Consider the following 18,304-nt stretch of genomic DNA (forward strand, 5'->3'; position numbering starts at 1 on the left):
ACCTTACTCATTAAACATTAGCTTAGGACTGCCTTGGTCTGCCCTCCCACACACACACACACACACACACACACACACACACACACACACACACACACACACACACACAACCCTTTCCCCCTAGGGTTGAAGATCATCAAGAGCCTCCTCCCCAAACTGCACAGACAGGATGTAACTCTACTTTTATCATTGAAAGAAAACAAAAATTTGCATACATTTGCATAATAGGTCATAATCCGCTCATTAGAGGAGCTCGCGCGTGTCAATTGGAAAGACTTTTAAAATAAAAAAAACGATATAATTATTGTATTTTATTATTATGACGTCATTATGAAACTTTTCTAGATATCGCGATTGGCTCGGCGCCTCTGGGGATCGTGGTGATACTCGTTTCTGATTGGTTGGATGATTTTACGGGGGCGGGCGCATGTGCTTAGAGGCCACGCCCCGTACTTGGGACCGCACCCCGAAGCCTGGTTGCGCGTCTACAGTTCAGGAAGAGAGAGAGAGAGAAAGAGAGAAAGAGACGGAGAGGCGCTCGCTGGCTTTGAACGGAGGAAGTTTGAGAGAAAGAGAGATCTCGGATAAAGCTCTAAACAGCGACTGCGTTTCTCTTCATCTACCTGGGACAGAAATAAAGAAGCAGGTGAGTCCGATTATTTATTTATCGATATATCGAACTTCATTGTGTGCAAGTGCAACCGACAAACCAAGGACCGAAACTCAGTGTGCACGCGCACACACACACACACACACACACACACACACACACACACACACACCGGGTTGGAGACGCGCTAGAAATAAAGAAATAAAGTTTCATTTTTGCGCGCGCGCACACTTTTCTCTCCACTTCCTATCGGCTTCCTTTCATCCGAGCAAAACTGTGTGTGTGTGTGTGTGTGTGTGTGTGTGGGGAATGAATCGAGGCGCATGCAAACTTTACAGGAAGTGTTCAACTGAAAGGAGGAGAGAGAGAGAGAGAGAGAGAGAGGAGAAAATGGAGGATGTGAGATCAGACGCGAGCGCGAGCTGTCACGCACTGTTTCCGCGCGCGCGCCGTGCACAAGGCGTGACCCGGATCATGAACGTTGTTCTAATGAGATTTTTTTTAAAAATCCGGGTTCGGATTATTATATATGACTATATTTGAGTGTAGCGTGGCCCTGAGCGATGACGTTACCCTCACTTCCTGTTTTCGCGTGCTCAATCTGGGTTATGACGTAGCTTTTCTTCTACCGGTGCAGGCCTAGTGTGTGTGTGTGTGTGTGTGTGTGTGTGTGTGTGTGAGAGAGAGACATTTTCTTTGTATATAATTAACTTTTATACTTTTATTCTACTTTATCTTTCATGTTAGCTAATTTATTGTTTATAATGTCTGTAAATGTGTGTATATATATGTGTGTGTGTGTGTGTGTGTGTGTGTGTGTGTGTGTGCGTGCAATGGATGCAATGTTGAGTTGTATTTAAATGTGTGTTTATTTGTCCTTTTCCTGTTGATACTTCAGTAATATTGCATGTTAATATTTTCTAAACTATAGATGGATGGATGGATAGATGGACAGGTTGATGGATGGATGATAATGTATGGATGGATGGATAATGGATGAATGGATAGATGGACAGGTTGATGGATGGATGGATGGATGGATGGATGGATGAATAGATGAATAGATGGACAGGTGGATGGATAGATGGACAGGTGGATGAATAATGGATGGATAGATGGACAGGTGGATGGATGGATAGATGGACAGGTGGATGGATAATGGATAGATGGATTAATGGACAGGTTGATGGATGGATAGATTGATGCCTAGATGGATAGACTGATACATTGAGATATATATATATATATATATATATATATATATATATATATATATATATATATATATATATAAAACTAGATACATACATGAATTGATAAAGAGAGCGAGAGATCTCAGTGTCTAAAAATGACCCTGATATTTGTCTACAAATCTTTAAAGCATAGTTCTGTCCAGAACATTTCTCCATCCACACACAACTCTGTAGCTCATGACCATGTCATGGTGTGTTTTCACATTGGTTTGGTTTTTTGGGAGAAAGATGGACCTGCGTGAGAGAATTGAGTCTTAACAACCCAGTTTGTAGTAAAAAATCAGTTCCCCAGCTGTAATTCACACGTTTCTAATTGGGCTCCCAAACTGGCAGTGATGAGATTGTGTGCAGTTTTGTTGATGTAGATATAAATATAATTACAGAAGAACAACTGAGACTTTGCTACTTTATCTAAACTATAATTTAATGTTTTCTCAAATCTACCCACAGCCATGAACCTTGTTATATAACACCAGACGTCTGATGGTTTACAGCAACGTGATTAGTGACCCTTATCATTATCGATGTTAAGTGCAGTGCATCAATAATGCATTATTGCTAAATCCGGTGTAATGACCCGGTCGTGTCCCTGTGGTCCGTGGCATCACGGGTTACCACGTGTGCTCATATTTAATCTGGACTTGTGTGCGTGTGATGGTCATTTCAGAGTGGCTTTGTCTACTCCCATAATGCACTGCGGTAAAGGTCATGTGTGGATAACGGTCCGAGTGGAAATACCGTATGCGTTACTGCCTTGTTGGCAAATTTCACCACGTTTTGGCTTCACATGCTGCCAAAATTTGACATGCTCTGGCTGAATATTTGTTTATTTTCCTTCTAGGCGTTCTCTTAACTTCCCCAATGGGTTATTTAAAAGATAAAAAAAAAAAAAATCCCATCACATTCACTTCCTTTTTTGTGGTAAGAAAAATCAGTGTCTCTTTCAGCAAGAAAACCGGTTGAATTGGCGTCAATTTATAAACGGCATGTTATTTCCTGTCTTATAGAACCATAGGAAAGTTGGGTTAGTGTTTCTCTCTCTCTCTCTCTCTCTCTGCAGTGAAACAGAAAACCCAACAGGACCCATGAGGAAACAATCACTAACTATAAGCTAATAAATAATGCCTTAAACACACCAGTGGGGTCTGTAGAAATCCCTTCATCGCCCAAAATGTCCTTCGTTAATCAGTGTTTCCGTCACGTGTAAAAGTTTTTTGGGCGAAGGGAAATTCAGGCACCGCTGATGCTGATCGATACAATTCAGGTTGCTTTTCATTTGCAAAAAAAAACCCTGTTGTAAACCCCAGAAAACTGCGATGAAACATTCCAATAATGCAGCTCAGCCACTGCAGCGCCTCAGCTCGTCTCGCACAGGATGAACAGCTTTGGAATGTTTACGAATACCTGGGAATGCTTTAACAAGTATATTAGATTAGATTAGATTGAGCTTTATCATTGGGCAAAGTACAAGTAGAGACACAGTGAAATGCAGCAGATCATATATTTCACGGTTTGACGTGCGTTGGAAACGTGACATATTCTGTCACTAGTTTTGTCCAGTTTGTTTGTTGCATGTCTAAGTGGAATGTATAAACTTACCACTTCTCATTTCAAGTCTCCTGGCAAGTAAATGTCCACACACCCTCAGGAGTGTTTTCCTGACTAACTGGACTTGCAAATATGTCCTTCACAAAGCCTTTTAGAAGACAGCAGCTATGTTATACACACACACAGTATATAAACTTGTCGCAAGCACCACATTTCTCATTGCAATGTTCCTGCCATTTTGTTTTTCGAATAAAATGGTATCAGACGACTATTTTTACTTTATGAGTCACATTATGGGAAATAATTTGTGCATCATCCTTCTTCAGATCATATTTCCTTTAGAGGTTTCAGGGTGTGACATTTTTACACTTACACACACACACACACACTGAAGCTTTTTCAGCATTATTGCCAAATGGCTCTGAAGAAAATTTCACATTTCCTGCTTAAATTTACCTCATAACTATCTCTTTGCTTGTTTTATACATTCACGTTACCTAATCTGCTAAGCTCAACGTGTGTGTGTGTGTGAGAGCAAGCGAGCATGTACATCTTGACATACGGCATGTTTGCATCCCATCGTGAAACTTCTGATGATAAAAAATTGCCCCCACATGCAGTATAGTAGATTAGCATGTGTTATACGCTAGCTACACTATAAAACATGACAGACATGCTAATTATAAATCTCTAATCAAATATTACCTCAGAGGAAATGTTTACTGAGGGGGGGAAATGTAAAGTTTTCTACACATTTCTATAAGCTAGCTGTGGTTGGTGTTAAACTAATATTTGCTAAGTATCTACCTGGCTGAGGTGTTAAAATGTTCATCTTAGCATATTGCATCAATGCTGACTAAGTTTCTAGCTGGGTAGAGTGTCTGCTAGCATTTTGTGTCAAGCTGGATGAAGTTTTGAGGTAATTTTGTGCAATGCGAGCTGATTTTAGCTAATTAGATGCCTGCCTCAAATCTTGATTACAGTTAAAACATGACTACAAGCAAGTCGGTGTAATAATGTTAGCTTAGCATTGAGCTGGATGAAGTGGTTTATTTTGGGGTTCTGTGACGTTTACATTTATTTGGCAGACACCATTATCCGTTATCGAATTACATTATCTATGCAGTTTCACAGGTTTATACACGTTAAGGGCCTTGCTTGGGGGCCCAGAGTTGCAGCTTGGGGTGACTGGGATTTGAACTCATGACCTTCAGATCAAAGTCCAATGCTTTAGCATTTTTGCTACCACCTATAATACCTGGTCAGGTAGTGTTAGCATGGACAGATGTAACGTCCTTTGGGATGTTGATTTGATTTTGGATTTGATTCCTGTCTCAGTTTCGTGTGTGTGTGTGTGTGTGTGTGTGTGTGTTCGGGGGGGAGTTTGACCTGATTTTCTGCCCGAGTTGTGCGATTTGTCCTTGCCGGGTCTCGGTGACCCACTTGAATCCTCCCTCGTATATTGTTTTGACTCTCAGTCTTAACAGTAATCCAGCACTTTCTCCTATTTCTCTTTTATCTCTCGCGGCCTCTCTATCTTTCTATTTGTCATCGGGTCGATGCAGCACGTGATGACGGGGAGGACAATAGGTTGAGAGACGAGGTGGAGACGCTCAGCACCGTCAGCGATTAGGTGCTGAAAGGAAGGCAGGTTAATCGTTTCCCATCTGCTGCCTTTTTCTTTTTTTTTCAAACCCTGCAGTCCAGTGCTCGAGGTAAACACAACAAGGGTAAGTGTACTTCCTCATGGTTAGAGCGCTACAGGCACACAGGACTCATTAAAATACCCCAGGGGCATTTAGAGAACAATGCTAAAGGACACACTGGGTTGTTCGGATGCGAGTCGACAGTCCGTGTTCACAAACACTCGAGGCTGGTATGAGTGCAGGCGCCAGGCTAGTCGGAGCAGGAAGTAGTATTGACTAGCCTGCGCCACTGAGCCGTGTTTATTGTGTTAATAAAGTCTACCAAATTTGCATCTGTTCAGCCCTAAATTACCCAGCAGTCTCTGGGCACAGCTGATGTACCTTTATGCCCACAAAACGAAATAAAAGTCAAAGCTAACACACAGTGAAAGAGCTCATTCTAGGTTTGCTAAATGTTCCAATAATGCAGCTCAGACACCGCAGCACGTCACAGATACCCGCTAACTCGACCTCTCTCCATTCTCTTCCTATTTAAAAACAAATCTGCAGTTCGAGCGATATCTCAGGAGCCGGTCGTATGTTTGCAGGATTTGTTATCGTAACCAGCAGATAAACCGATTACAGCTTGGAATTCATCCAGACGTCGTCAAGGGTCACGGCAAGGTCGGATGTCGGAGATATTTCTTCAAAAGCTTCTTTTGTGTGTGTGTATTAAAATAGCAACAAGACGGATTGGACTTGACGGCGACGCTGGTGTCTCTGTACCGGCTGAGTTGGAATCGAGTTCTACTTGTTTTTGTCTGAGATCTTGATGTTTCACAGTTCAGCGTTTGAGCACTAAACAGAGCGCTCACGTTTTCTCATTTTTCCACACGATCTTTAGTAGCTACAGGCTACAAACACGTGAATGCGGAAAGGCACAAATGTGCGAGAAAGACGCAGAAGAACAGAAACAGCATTATTTCGTCAGGAGTTTATACACGTTAGGGGTTAACCTTAGAAGGTGACGTTACTCCGTGATACCATGTGACCACGTGTCTCGGGGGTTTTAACGTTCTGACCCATGCTAAAGCCTCTCAACTCCCACACTGTTGGCTGAGGTCATTCTTTCTCTCTTTTTAGTTTTTTCCTTTTTTGGGCCGCCTCTTTGCCCTGTCTCGGTGCTTTTGCCTTCCTTTAGCACACCTGTAACTTTTGTGAAGAATAAAACAATAGCAGGAAGTCAGGACCGGCTCACTTAATCTCCAAACAAACAGGCTGGAGGAGAGAGCGAGCGAGAGAGAGAGCTACTCTCGACATCACCACATCCTGCTGCAGTGTTTCTCACACATGCACACTGCAGAGATGTATTCTATAACGTGAACTCATAAGCCTAAATTAGTAAATGTGCTAAAAATGAAAAGATCCTGTCACAGGTATGTAAACCTATAAAAGGTCTTGTGAGAAGTCAGCATCTTGGTTTTCTTCGAGATGTAAGCTAGTGAAGTGTGAAACTCGTGGGTGCTACACCAGCAGCATGATTTCACTTCCTGATGGTACAGGACGTGGACTTTAGAAAAAACTTTTGCTGTGAAGCTTCTACGTGCCTGCACTCACAATGGGTGGAAAAACCTATTTAGACTCTTCCTTTGTGTGTGTGTGTGTGTGTGTGTGTGTGTGTGTGTGTGTGTGTATAACATGTGGCTGCTGTCCTCTGGAAGTCATTGTGAAGGACATATTAACATGTCTACTTTAATCAGGGATGAGTGTGTGGTTTTCATTCAGGGCGTGGCATGTGGAGTGCACCTGTGTGTGTGTGTGTGTGTGTGTGTGTGTGTGTGTGTGTGTGTGTGTGTGTGTGTGTGTGTGTGTGTAAGCCACTGTTGTTCAAACTTCAAATGCTTTTCTTTATATATACAGCTTTGTTGCTTTTTTCCAAAGCAGCTCACTCCTGGATTTCATCTGTGAGCCTGTAGTCTTGGGGCTGTAGCCATGGCGCTGTAGTCTTGGGCCAGTAGTCTAGGCGCTGTAGCCATGGCGCTGTAATGGAGCGTAGTAGACTGTACTGTACCGTACTGACTGGACTGTAGCTGGTTGTAGTACATTATACTGGACTCTAGTGGGGGTAGTTTCTCTAAAGTGGGTTGTAGTGGGGATAGTTTTTCTGTAGTGGTCTATAGTGGTCTGCAATGGTGAGTTTATCTACAGTGTGCTGAAGTAGACTATACTGGACTGTAATGGGGTTTGGTGTTCTGTAGTGGACTGTAATAGGGTTTGGTGTTCTGTAGTAGACTGTAATGGGGTTTGGTGTTCTGTAGTGGACTGTAATGGGGTTTGGTGTTCTGTAGTGGACTGTAATAGGGTTTGGTGTTCTGTAGTGGACTGTAATAGGGTTTGGTGTTCTGTAGTGGACTGTAATGGGGTTTGGTGTTCTGTAGTGGACTGTAATGGGGTTTGGTGTTCTGTAGTGGACTGTAATGGGGTTTGGTGTTCTGTAGTGGACTGTAATGGGGTTAGAATTTTTTGGTGGTGGACTTTACTGGACGTTTGTAGACTGTATTGGACTGTAGTAGACTATACTGGCTATAATGGTGTTGGTCTGTCTGTAGTGGATAGTAGTAAACCATAATGGTCTGTAGAGCACTATAGAGGTAGAATTGTACTGGATCATATTGTATATTAGTTGAACACTAAATCTAAATGTAATGAATGCAGTACACTGCAGTGTGCCATAGTGTGGTACACTACACTCTAGTTCACCCTAGTGGACCCCAGTAGATTGTAGTGGACCGTAATGGAACGCAGTACATTGTAGTCACCTGCCCTGCAGAACAGCTCTCTCAAAGGCAGCACACTGTAGTTTATAAGTAACTACACTGAGGTGGACTTTGAGTCATGACCTCACTATGTGCTGTATCAGGACTGACTGCAGCACTCCACCTGTGATCAGCGATAAAAGTACACACACACACACACACACACACATATGGGTGTAACTATACTGCTCACTGTTCATATGTTATTTTTGGCTTCTTTTTTGTGCTTTTTTTCTAGCAGGGCAACTTATGCCTCCCTTATAACATAAATAATATTAGGATATTTTTCTTTATATGAATTTCATGTAAATATATGTGCTGCCCTTATATTTAAAACATAAATGCAGCCTGTCGACTGTACATTATTGAGCTACGCAAAAATGTATGATAGACACAAAAGAGAGAAGGAAACGCTCACAGATGGTGTAAGTCACAAGTGAGTGCAGCAACCCTGTGACTGATGATGATAATTATAATAATAATAATAATAATAATGTCATGTTTTATCTGCTGCTGGAATGAATACTGACAGGATGTATCTGAATTATAACGTGTGTAAACCCTCACTGTATGAGACTCATGAGATTGGAGAAAGTTTCACCACAAACAGTGCAGAAAGACGTCAGTCTGATTATCAACATACGCGTACTGAAGAGTTTTGTTGCTTTCATACCACAGCATTTACACTTCTGCATTTGGATCGTACTTTTGAATTCATTTTTGTCTCATGGCTAATGATGTGGAACGTCCAACACTCTCGTTTGCGTTACAGAAGCGACAAAGCTGCTCTAGTATGTTTGGGGGCGGAGCTAAGTTCCAGTATGTTCTGTACCGTCCTTTTCACCTTTTAAGGTGAATCGAAATCCACAAATCAGAGCAATAGGACTATAGAAGGACGGGGTATGGAGTGTGTGCCCCTGCCGGCGAGGCGAGGCGAAGCTCAGACATGCCGTAACGTGGCACAGCGGGGACGAGTGAAAGGCGAGCGAAAAACCACTCGGCCCACATTCTTTCCCAGCCATTAAAAAAAACGGGGGAAAAAAAAAGCCCAAGGCCTCTAATACAGACACTGACGCTGCGTCTTTACCAGCCCTCAGGCCCATTTATTACTGCTAGACCAGCTTTATATGTGCAAACCCTACTGAAGTGCTGCCTGTCTGAGCGCCAACCCCTGCTGCTCTTAAAGCCCTCGGCGGGGGTTAAAGAGAAAAAAAAAACAAGCAGGAAAATCCCCTGAGGTGTACACTGTGATTTATGAGGGCAACGGCGCCCTCTTTCATCTTAATGTACCTCAGTAGCTAAGTCACGTTAGTCCATCTTGTAAGATGAGTCATAGAAGGCTCTCTTACACGTTTCTTATGCCACGCCTCTTTAAGCCCCGCCTCCAAGACGTGGAAAAAACTATAGGTCGCTATACCTTGTACGATATGTATTGCAATATCAAGATTAGATTCTAAAAATATATATAAATGTTATCACACTTTATTTAGCTTTTACCTCAGCTAGGAGACCTAAACCTGTTCCAGATCTGAAGACATGGATCGTAGTGAAAGATCTCCTGCTTTAGAACTCGGATCTCAACCCTTTTGAACCCCTTCGGCTGAAAAGGACACCGAACGCTAACGCGCATCAGGAGATAATTCCTTAAAATGTCCATCCTGTCAGAATCCAAGGTCCATTAAACATAGTTTTGCTGGACTTTTAAACTTCTACCTCTTTGAGAAACGTGTTAATCCAAATTTATTCTTGGTTTTTCGAATTTAGCTCAAAAAACATCTAAGTGTTATATCTGTATCTCCAAACCTGGTCTTCATCAGGAACATATGAGATGAATTTAGACGAACTGAAATGTCACCCTCCTCACCACACCTACATAATTTAACCCTTGTCGATTAATTGCGCTCCACAAAATCTGGAGGAACGTCTTCCCAGAAGAGTGGAGCTTCGTCTTATAAGAGCAAATGGGAACGTAATGTGGAATGTTAAAAAAAAGAAGCACATCATCTAAGGTTCTGGTGTCCATAAACTTTTGACCATACAGTGTAGAGGTAAAATAAAAAAATACAAATTTACTACTGACTTTATTTAACTTTATTGAGTGTAAGAGTAAAATGAGAAGCAGCTGTATGTAGATTTATGCCTTTGTTTTAATGCCACGTTCCGTTCTTTCCCTTAGCGCAGAAATCCGCAAAAACGACAAAATAGTTTTCTCCGATCGTCATTTCCTTTTTTTTTTTTTCCTTTTATGAACCTCTCTCTCGCGCTCTTAACAGAGGACCAGGATTTCCTCGGTGCACTTTTCCGCCGCTGGGTCCTGCCTCATGCCATCGGGTGGAGCGGGTGTCCTCAGCTTAATTTCCAGCTTTAATATCTTTTTTTTTATTATTTTTTTTTTTTTCTCTCAACACTACACTGTATTGGCAAAAGTATGTGGACACCTGAGCATACGATTGCTATTTTTGCTTTTTTCTCCACATTTTAGTCCCCATTCTGCTCCTATCAGAACCTCCACTCTTCTGGGAAGATGTTCCTCTAGATTTTGTGGAGATTTGTACGAGATTCCATTCATCCACATGATATGGTAAAGATACTAAACTAGCATATAGGTGAGGTGCAGCCTGTGTTGGAGTTGGAGCTCTATAGATGGAGATCTTCCACCATATCTATCACATGTAAAGCAGATCTTCATGGAGCTGGCTTTGGACACAGGAGCATCATCTTGCTGGAACAAGGTTTGGATCATGTAGTTCAAGCGAAGGAAGAATAGACATGACATGATCAGGTACTGGGGGGGGAAACAATCAATAACTGAGACATTGATCATTTCTGCATCTGTACCATTGATTTAAGCCACGCCCCCTTCAGGTTTAGATATTTGGAGAACTGTACAGTGTCACTGATGGGAAATAAGGTCTAGAACCTTCTCGAGTGACTGTAAATGTAAAATATTCACTATACCCCAGCGAAAAAAGACTATAAAGAAAAACCAGTAATAAACCAACAGCGGTTGGAGCCAACGTTGGAGCGAGACGTCATTCCCACCGCCGCTCGTCCCTCTTTCCTGCTCATATTTGGCCTTTTATAGTCGTCTCCGCTCCGGTCCACAATCCATCCGTCAGCTTTATTGGCTTTTCTTCGACAGCCCGTTCCAGAGCCAGAGAGAAGCGGGAGGAGATCGAGTGGAATGGAATGAACACGGCGTATACTGGAGGAGGAGGAGGAGGAGGAATAAAAAAAACGGGAACGTGTGAAGGAGTGAAGTCTGGCTTTTTGTGCCGATCGTGTCGTTTTAATGAGCGGGGTGAAATACATGGCCTTCTTTCTGCTACGGCTGTTCCTCTGAGAACCTGACCACGGGTCACTGACGCTCTCTCAGCATGAAGCGCCGTCGTCACGTTCGCTGCTTCGATACGACCCGTGTTCACGTTTTTGTCCTCGTGTTACTCGATTCTTTGGGTGTTCAGGGAAAAACACACGGACAAATGATAGAAAATCAATCCAAACTCTCCATTTCAATTGGTTTCACGATCATCTCTCTGATTTAGTTCATTCTGTCAGAGGAGAAACCGAGGACTAAAATTAGCTTTGTGGCTCCCAGGAGTCTTCCGATGTGACCGATTTAACTGTGTCATGACTGTACGAGGAGAAGACACACACTCATTCTTTTCGCCTCGCTAGCTGCGTTTACGTTTTCCTGTTGACTTGGGACACTGGTCGCATTCCTGTCAACATATTTTTGTCCCCACGTTCAATTGAGACCATAAAATCTGTTCACATGACATTTTAATTTGGTATGTTTTTGTGGGGACCTCTAGACGTTTAGAACAGGGGACTTCAAACGTTTTTTAGGTCAAGGAACCCTTAGGCGATAGAGACATGGGACAGGGACCCCTGATACAAAATGTCAAATATAGCTACTGATATTAAGACAATTTGAGCTATGTTGTTATTGTACATGCAACATTGTCTGTATATTTTCATTTATTGTCAAAATAACTCAATAACTAAACGCAATTATTTTATTTTAATCGATTTTCAGTTTTATACGTTTTCCTTCTAATGTCAAGCGGACTAGTTGTACAACTTCAGCTTTAATTTTGATAGAACTTGAATTTAATTATAATATTTAAAATTGTAATATTTCATCTTCAATGGTTTTTTTACCATGTAAAAACTTTTTTTTACATAAAATTGTTCATGATTCAACATTAATTAATGGACTTTTCTGCAGTACCACCACAGACCACTAGTTAACAGTTTAGAGCTTTTCCACAAGATTCCAATTTGTGGATTTGTATCTCTTTATTTAAGGATCTGGAACGTTCCCCTCAAGTTTGAAAACTTTCTCAGGATATTGTCTCCGTATTTTCTACAACAGTACACGATGGTATGATTTTCAGACCTGCTCTGGCTGTGGACACACACCCCAGTGAAGAAATGACTTCGCTTTGTTCCGTTTGTCTTTGCTATGAACTGATCGTTATTACGTGAACTTGGTTATGAAGATGTCCTTTGGACCCCTTCAGAATGAAAGGCGTGGAGGTTTACTCTATCACCTCACGCCACCTTGTTCTCCACCCATCTACCTGAACCATCTACCATCTTCCATTTTACAGTTGGAGCTAATAGCTGTTTTATTACCTCTCATGCGACTCACTGTGCCGTCGTGACCTGTCGTGCTCTGTGTTATGACAGGTGTGTGTGTGTGTGTGTGTGTGTGTGTGTGTGTGTGTGTGTGTGTGGTTGTTTTTTTATGTGCCACTCCCATCTGATTAAAAGAAAATACAAACTGGATGTGCCATTCAACCTAACCTGTTTTCAGATGTTGGCTCATGTGGAAAGCCTGCTATAGTTTCTCAGGAACTTTGGAGTTCTGCTGGAGGTTCACATGGAAGCTTGTGGAAACTTGTGCAAATTCAGAAAGTCACACAACTTTCCATGAAGTAACTACCAATAAACGTACACGTTCTTTTATATAACATTATTACCGCTTTAATTGTGTAAAGCTGCTTTGAGACGACGTCTATTGTAAAAAGCGCTATATAAATACAATCTAATTAAATCAAATACTTTCCTCGGAGACGTTCTGGAATGTTTCCTCGAAATGTGTTTTGAAGTTTAGCACTTTAGCAACTAATCCACGAAATTCTATTGGCTGTTCGATTTTGTGAATTTTCCCCAAACGTCCAGCCATTTCTCATCTTCTGGAATTGTGTAGACTTAATGTAATTTTCGAGCTTCCAAACCGTCCTGATGTCCATGTTATCAGATGTCGAGATTCTCTTCATTAGCGTTACCCTGTCAGACAAAATAGCAAGTTCTTAGAATTGGAAAAAGTCCTTTAAAGTGTCAAGTCTTCATTTAAAGAACGCTTTTGCTACTAACTCGTGTGAAGGCCATGGGGGCAAAAGCTGTGAAATGCTCCGTTGTACCAAACGATATTTATGATAAAAAAAAGTTTTCGAGTTCTATGCACCCCATAGTACAATATAAACCAGAAAACATTTATAGTGCAGTAAAGCTCACCACCTAATGCAGATCTTCAACCTAAGCAGCCATATGCTTGGAATATCACTGACCTCTAATAAGAGACATCAATTTATTATTATTATTTTTGAAGATTTTCCAAATCGGGCTGCAGCTGGTTGACTGATGAAGTCAGGATATTATTTAGGTGAGAGTCCGTTAGTTTACTTAGGTGGCATTTTTTTTTTCAAGGCTGAACGTCTGCCCAGAGAGGAACGTTCTTTCTGCCAACGTTCCTGCAGCTTGAAAATAATAAAAAAAAATGGTATGGTGAATTTAAAATTGGAAAAGATCCCCATCAATGTCATTCTTTTCTCCCCTTTTCTCATATATGGCATGCCGGGCCAAATCAGAGGTCACTAAGGGTCACCTTTAGACCACATTCCCTAGTTTGGGTGTCTTTAATGGTAAAGTTTTTCCAGTCAGCACATTCTCCTGGAGTTTCAGCCTCCTGTAGCTTCTGAACTAAAGCCTTTGCATCGTATAAGCTGCATACTATAAAACACACGTCTTTCCCCCCTCAGAGTTGTCGCCTGTAGCGTTTCCTCTCCGATGTAGTTCACAAGTGTGTGAGACGGCTGAGAAATGGACCGCTAAAATTAGGGAAGCTGTGATGCTCATGGGATTCTCCCAATGGGAGCAGTTTAACTGAGGCATTAGCAGCGCTAGTCACGTAACTCGAAGGCAGAAATACGGAAAACCAGGGATGGGCGATTGTGTTGGGTTGTGCGTTTCGTTTGTTGCTAAACTGGAGATTAGCATGGAGATGGAGAATGTATGCTTGAAAATATACATATCGCATTCTCCTGTGACTAATAGCAAATAAAAACTTGTCAGGCGGATCGTCACTGATAGCAAAGTTAGCATTTTTTCTGTGAAGTAGTGTTTTACCTCTGTGCTTTTCATATTCCTCGACTCATGAGCTCATGGTTTTATGTAAATGGTATTTCCCTCGAGGTCGCACCGGTCAGAGGGCAGTGTGTACACAAAGAACGTGTTTGGTTTGAAGATAAAGATCGATGTCTTGTCGCACGAGGTCTCGTCGATGGCGTAACAGATCAGATGCGAAGCGAAATTTTTTTGTTGCACGCATAAATGCAATTTCCTGCCGAACAGGAACGTACGAAAATATAAGCGCTAAGCATACGTCGCTTAATTTGTATTCCGATTGGACGATGTGCACTTCAAAGGCGTTTCGGGGAGATAAAATCCGCCCGTGTCGCGATTCTCACGCCCGCAGCTACATTTAGAATAATATCGGGGATCTGACCGAGAGGGCGTGGCATTTGCCGAGTCACCTGACACGACTTTTCACGCCTTCTTACACTGTTTATCACTAAAGCATTTCTCTAAAGCGTAGCCACTCCCCCTGAGGTAATTTTTATTAACGAGGACGTCGAGGTCGAAGGCATGATGGACGGAGAACAGTACACATTTATTGAAACCATCCTGATCTTTGGTCTTTTCTGCGATAAGCCGAGAGTATGACAGGAATGTGACCCTGGCGGTCTGAATAAACAGAGTTTATCATCTCAGCGTTTGAGGAAGGAGTGGGGGAATGTGGCGGGGGGAAAAAAGAGGAGGGGGGCACTAATTTTAAGGCTCCGGCATACAGGAAGAGCGGTGATGGAAGTCAGCTGTGGGGTCAGAGTTTAGTGTGTGTGTGGAGGGGGGTTGCTATGAGAAGAAACGTTTTGCTGTCTTGGTTCTTGGTGTGTTTGTGTTTTAATGCAATATGGTGAACAGCTCATTCGCTTTTTCCCACACACAGCATTTGGCAGAAGACCCTTATCCAGGGCGACTTACAATTAACTCATTCATACAACATGAGTTAGGGGCCTTGCTTAAGGGCCCAACAGTGGTGTCAGGATTTGAACTCACAATCTTCTGATCAGAAGTCCAACATCGTAACCACTGAATTACCAACTTGGTGGTTGAGGCAATAGTGGATCATAAGATAGCAAGTATTGCTGCCCCTCTGAAAAAGGGCGTCTGCCAACTGTTATAAATGTAAACAATTTACGGATTGTGGAATCACCGTTTACGTTAGAAGCCATGGTAGAGCTACTCAAACCGAAGCCACCCAAAAATCTCTCATGTATAGAATATTCCATCAGGAGTCGGTCAGGAAACGCAATAGCACGTTAGCAAACACATCCGTTAAATTACTATCCAGATTCCTCCTGTCAGATTCTCCTTCTTCTTAGAAGTTGATGTTGGGTGGGAACGGAATGAAGAATAAGATTTCTGTGAGGAAACGTGTAAAATCGTGTGAAGATTTTAATTATTATTATTATTTTTTTTTTTACGGCTAATTCAGAGCGCCCGCTGCCCAAACACCACGCTAGTCATGCTAAGTTTACTTTTCGGAAAAGGTTTTGAAAAGTTCTCATTTGAGCAGAACAGCTCTGCTTGGTTTTGTTTATTTTTTCATCAGTTTGTTTTTACATTCTTATTCATCATTCGTTCCAAACGGTTTTTGCAAATCAACCTCGGATTCCCTTCATGAGCCACGGCTTCGGCGTTTTTTAGAACGTACACGCGATCATCGGCAACTGAATGGCAGCAAACAAATGCCATTTTCTGTAATCTGCATTAAAACCAGTAAAACGAGTTTTTACCTCTTTTTAAGCAGCAAGTCCTGACAGAAAAATCTGATCTTTCCGGAAAATTCCCTAGATCTTTTAGAGCACTGTTTAACTGCCAGTATGTAGCGCTAACTCTGAGGATGGATGCTAACATACATGAAACAATACAGATGTTAATTAATAGTATCATGAAACATAAATTTTTATATAGTATACCTTTTTACCATCATTGCTAGCTACCTAAACCCATTTACTAGCTAGCTTAAGTCAACTTTTGCAAGCTAGTTTGCTAGGAATACATATTTGTAAGGGACAAATGTCTTGAAAGACCGTAAAAATAACTAGATAATTTCTACTTTTTTTTAGCTTGTTTTTAAGCAGCAGGAGTGCATTGGTCTTCTGCGTAGCGGGAATGCTAACGGCGTGAGGCCCAAAAGTGTCGTAATTTCTTTGTTTTGAAAGCTGGAATTTTTTTTTTTCGCAAGAAAACAAGTCGGGTCACCTCTGGCTCGGTTAGCAGGAGGGAATGTACGAGCATGGGAAAGGCAGTGAAAGGCCTTGTGGGTCGTGTCAGGGCTTGTAGCTCCTGAGGTGACAACAGTGTCAATGTTCTGATCGAACACATCAAGTTTCATCCAGCAGATGCACCTAAACGTCAGTTAAAAGAGATCAGAAATGTTCAAGACGAACGCATGCGATCATCAAAGCAGTTGGTCCGGACCGAGAACGTTCTCCAAGGGGAAAGTGTCTGGTCCCTGATCAGAGACTTGATGTGCGATTTGATTGGTTGGAGAGCGAGCGAACTCTTACACACAAACACACATCCTGCATTCCTCAAGCCCTGTGTAAGATCTAACATTTAACACAAACACATTCTTGTGTTTTCCCAGAAAAAAATTTTGGACTCATTTCAACATCTCTCTCTTCACTTTTCACCCTGGTATTAATATCCTCCAATCCCAGGCGAGGTCACTTGTTTTTGTAACGTTCGAACCCGTAGAGCCGGTTTGGCCGACGCACTTGGAGCCTCATGTCGTGGCGTTGCAGTGGCGCTCGCTCTCTCGACGTTCCTCAGGAATCGATCTGTGTGAAAACTCCGCAGTGACACTCGAGCCACACCGAACGTGAGATCCGTGAGCTGTGATTGGATATTTGCATGTGAGGTTCGGGGGTAGGAGAGGGATCGAGCGTACGGCGGAATCTCGCATCGGGTTATTGGTGAGGGCGAGGCTGTCCTCAGTCTACACTGTAATGTATTCCCTTTATACTACTTCATGTTCTCAGGAAATGTTGGAGAGAAACTTGTGGGGCTCTGATGGTTTTACTGAACTGTGTGAACTTTTCACATTTTCTTTTTTTTGAACGTGTAGCAGCTGCAAAGCCAATTAGCCGATTATACTGTAATCATTATTTAAGCTATGATGTTTTTCCTGGCAGTACGAAAGTTTTGTTTGACTTGCAGCAAATAGAAAGCGAATTTATTTATTTATTTAAATTCTGGTTTTGAATAATAATAAACTCCGCCCCCACACCCTGTTTATAAATTCAAGCTTCGTCCAGCAACACCACACTTTTGCATCACATTGTCGTTTTTATTTTACAGAGGATGTGGAAAAGTGTGTGTGTGTGTGTATCCAAGTTCAGCTACAGTTCATACGTTTTCATGTTTTTTTTTTTTTTTGCAACAAGGGAAATCTGTTTAGGGAAACCTCAAGTAGGGATGATGTAAAGTCAGTATCTGTTTCTCCATCAGGCCTTGAGCATGCCTGAGAACCCTGAGTAAAGAAACGAAAGGAAGAAATAAAAGAGAGAGAGAGAGGAATGCTTGTTTTTTGGTGAAAAAAAGACTGGCGGATAAACCAGCAGAAATATATAAACATGATTTTGTAGTGTGTGTGTGGGGGGGGTGTGTTTGTATATATGCATAATTTGTCTGTTTTTAAGTCTTATATTTATATATATATATATATATGTATGACACTGCTTTACACAAGACATTTTTTTTTTTTTTACCTCAAGAGGAACATACTGCTGAATATTTGCTGAATTTAGTGTTTGAGTCCTAATGTTTTTACTTTACACATCCTTCTGTCCACAACTTGAACTTACTCAGAGGAGTCCATCTTCTCTACATGATTTTAAACGAGTGAATAACGATTGAGAGTGAGATCGATGGCTACAGATGGATCGAGAGAGAGCATTATTTCAGATTTGTTTGTGAAATAAAACGAACAAACTGATTGAAGTCAGCATTTTTTTTTCATCATCTCTGATGGAATTAATGCTTTTTCCCTTTGTGGATGAAGAAATAATATGAAATTGTTGATGTAACTTGTAT

The 18,304-nt window shown here is 41.7% G+C and overlaps 1 protein-coding gene across 1 annotated transcript in view; it reads left to right on the forward strand.

The window, feature by feature from the left end:
- Positions 1–486: 486 nt before the first annotated feature.
- The window catches only part of LOC124381959 (myosin-9-like), a 40,375-nt gene continuing 22,557 nt past the window's right edge, over positions 487–18,304 (forward strand). The window contains 1 exon segment of the mRNA XM_046843950.1: positions 487–646. The gene's annotated coding sequence lies outside the window, so the exon portion shown is untranslated.

The sequence above is a fragment of the Silurus meridionalis genome, chromosome 29 (genome assembly GCF_014805685.1).
Source record: "Silurus meridionalis isolate SWU-2019-XX chromosome 29, ASM1480568v1, whole genome shotgun sequence".
Lineage (NCBI taxonomy): Eukaryota > Metazoa > Chordata > Actinopteri > Siluriformes > Siluridae > Silurus > Silurus meridionalis.